The 2,933-nt window shown below is 35.8% G+C and overlaps 1 long non-coding RNA gene across 1 annotated transcript; it reads left to right on the plus strand.

Moving 5' to 3' along the window:
• The first annotated feature begins 833 nt into the window (after positions 1-833).
• On the plus strand, positions 834-2,623 carry LOC135289124 (uncharacterized). Its single transcript, XR_010351923.1, has 2 exons — positions 834-921; positions 1,701-2,623. It is a non-coding gene; the product is annotated as an uncharacterized LOC135289124 (long non-coding RNA).
• Positions 2,624-2,933: the final 310 nt, after the last annotated feature.

The following is a 2,933-nucleotide window of genomic DNA, read 5'->3' on the forward strand; positions in this document are numbered from 1 at the left end:
ATATAATCGTGTAATGACTGAATGCAGTCAGAATTTGAAGTAGCTGGAAATGTGGGATGAAACATGAAAGTGTAGAAAAAATATTTGTTTCTATGTACTGATAAAAAATAATTTCCTTTTCTCTATGACGAGAGAATTTTAAAAGTTTGTTTGTTTGTTTTTCTCTCTCATCTGTAAATTCTTGGATTCTGCTCCCAAGACAGGCAAAGGTACTTTTGTCTTGCATATAATAGAAATTTTGATGAACTGGAACCATTACTGACAGATGGTCATGCATATTTTCAATTTCAGTACTGTGCCAAAACTCATTGGCCCAGCAATAATCAGCAGGCAAATTTAAGCTGGAAACAGAATAAAGTAAAAATGCATGGCATATAATTAATTTTGCAATAATTTTCTCAAAATGTATTGCCTATTATCACTATCCTTGATCGCTTAGAAATTTTCAAAAACTATATCCCTTATATAAAATATTCAGAATACTGTCTAGTTATTAGTATTTATTGCAAAGCTCTGTTTATTTCTTTGTAGATGATTAGTGGGCCATCAGAAGTAATTTCTAAAATTGCTGTGTCATTATAGGTCCTAACTTCATTGAGGACCCATGACCCTGCAGCATGAAATTCAATTCAGACTGCTAGACTTGAGGCTCCAGTGTATACAAAAAACTTTAGCCAATTTAATAGGATTAAATTCTAGATCAAAATGAATAAGATACACCAATATTAGCTGTCCTTAAGCCAATTTAAGAGCATCTGCACAAGGGATTTCATTGGTTTAAATCAATTTAAGAATTGATTTAACTAAATTGTTACAATTTCTTTCTGTACACAGGAGACAAGTTACGTGAGTTGTATTTTGGGAAGAGTTAATCACTTACCTACAATACCATGGATTCCAAATATTATTGATGGAATGCAGGTAGGTGCCTTCCATTATAAATATTAGGGCTAATGTATAGTGTTTGGGGGATAAGCATGAGGGACAGACACAGAGGAACTGGATAATTATATATCATAAGTATATATTTCTATCCATGTATATAATTTATCCATGTATTACTTATATTAAAAGTAAGATACACAGATATGAAATTGGAAGGTCTGGGGAAGCTGTCAGATTCAAGAAAGGATTACCAAGTTGTTATAATGCAATTGATGGTGGATAAGAAGTGTCTTTACAGTAACAGCAATCATACATATCGAGTTTTGGAATTTTTATCCTTGACTTGCCAAAATTAAGATTTTCGCAGATATGTTAACAGGGCAGCTCAAACCTCTGTTAATAACCAACATAATTCAGCATCTGTTCAGCAGCTGTTTAGTCCTTGTATTTCTTCTAGGAATACTAGGTAGAATTTCTAATAGTGACACTTTTGACCATGCCTACTCAGCCTGTAGATAGGTATTCCCTTGGAGCTAAATGTTCCTTCCTTTAGTAACACCAAATTGCAAACTAGTATTCTGTCATTACAGGTGAGATCTGAGCTGATGCTTCTGTTTCAGTTCAACCACATGTTGTAAGGGTGGATTGACTGATGTCAGTTGCTGTTGATGCAAGCCTAATAGTCATGGAAAGCCATGGAAAACTGAAACACACTTTTCCATGTGTTTCTATATACGTGCCTTTATAAAATGTGCCTCATTACTTAGCAGGCCACTCAATTTGATTATGTTTTTTAATTCCTTCTTCTTTAACAGAACTGTTGCAAAAGTGTCACCATGCAAAATATGCAAAATAATTTTTCACCAGTGTCATGTTTTCACATTCATTTTAAACATTGAGTTGTATTTGAAGAACCATGAAAAATTAAGACGTGAATTTTTCAAAACCTGTCATGAAAGTGAAGATGGATGTCTGAAATATAAAGACTTGTAACAGAATATTGAAGAACTCCTTAGAAGACCTTAACTTCTTAGCAACCCTTAACTGTATTCCAACAGTTATAGAAAAGAACTGGAATGCAATCTACTCTTAATAACACTAAGGAAGCCACAGTTTCCTCAAAGGTCTAAACACAAATAGCTATTTTTTTGATTAAACTGCCATTTTGAAAGTGACATTTCAAGTATATAGGATGCAGGTTCCCAAGAGCTGCAGAGTCATGCCTATGAAGCACAGGTTTCAGCTGGCTCCAAAATGGGCACGCCTCAGGGGACAGCTGAGCCCCTCAGCCAGAGTGGTGATACATCTGAGGAAAGATATTTAAGAAAACCATAAAGCAATGAGAGGTGTGAAGAAAAAATGTGAGAAACATCCCTGCAAACACCAAGGTGAGGGAAGAAAGAGGGGAAGGAGGTGGTCTATGTGCTGGAGCAGAGATTGCCCTGCAGCCCTTGGAGAGACCACACAGGAACAGGTATATGCTGAAAGACTGCAGTTTGTGGACAGAATCCATGTTGGAGAAGTGAGAGAAGGAAGGACTAGCAGCAGAGAGAAGATCTAATGGAATGATCACAGCTCCACAGCTCCTCATAAGCCAATCAGAGGATCAGAGAGGAGTCAGGCATGAAGTAATGAAGCTGAGTATGAGAAGTGGAGAGAATCTGTTCTAGGATTTGGTCTTGTTTCTCACTGTATAAATACATTTTAATCAGCAATAAATTACATTGATTTTCACTGAGTTGAGTCTGTTTTGATAGTAAATGTTAAATGATCTCCCTGTCATTAGCTTTGCTTCATTTTATCCCAATGTCCTTTTCAGTGAGAGAGAAGCTGGACAGGCATCAGACAGCCAAGTTTGCCCAACACATCAGTATGAATTATAGTAATGTGGAATGTGCTTGTCCTGGAAAGACCAAACTCTGGTAACTTTTTTCAATATATATTATAGAATTTCACAGTAGTTGTGAAGACAACAACAATACTTTAACATGTTCTGTTTTGGTTTGGTTTATAAGTGTTGCCAAAATAAGAAAAAATGTGACTGGTCT

This window comes from Passer domesticus, chromosome 1 (assembly GCF_036417665.1).
Source record: "Passer domesticus isolate bPasDom1 chromosome 1, bPasDom1.hap1, whole genome shotgun sequence".
Taxonomy (NCBI): domain Eukaryota; kingdom Metazoa; phylum Chordata; class Aves; order Passeriformes; family Passeridae; genus Passer; species Passer domesticus.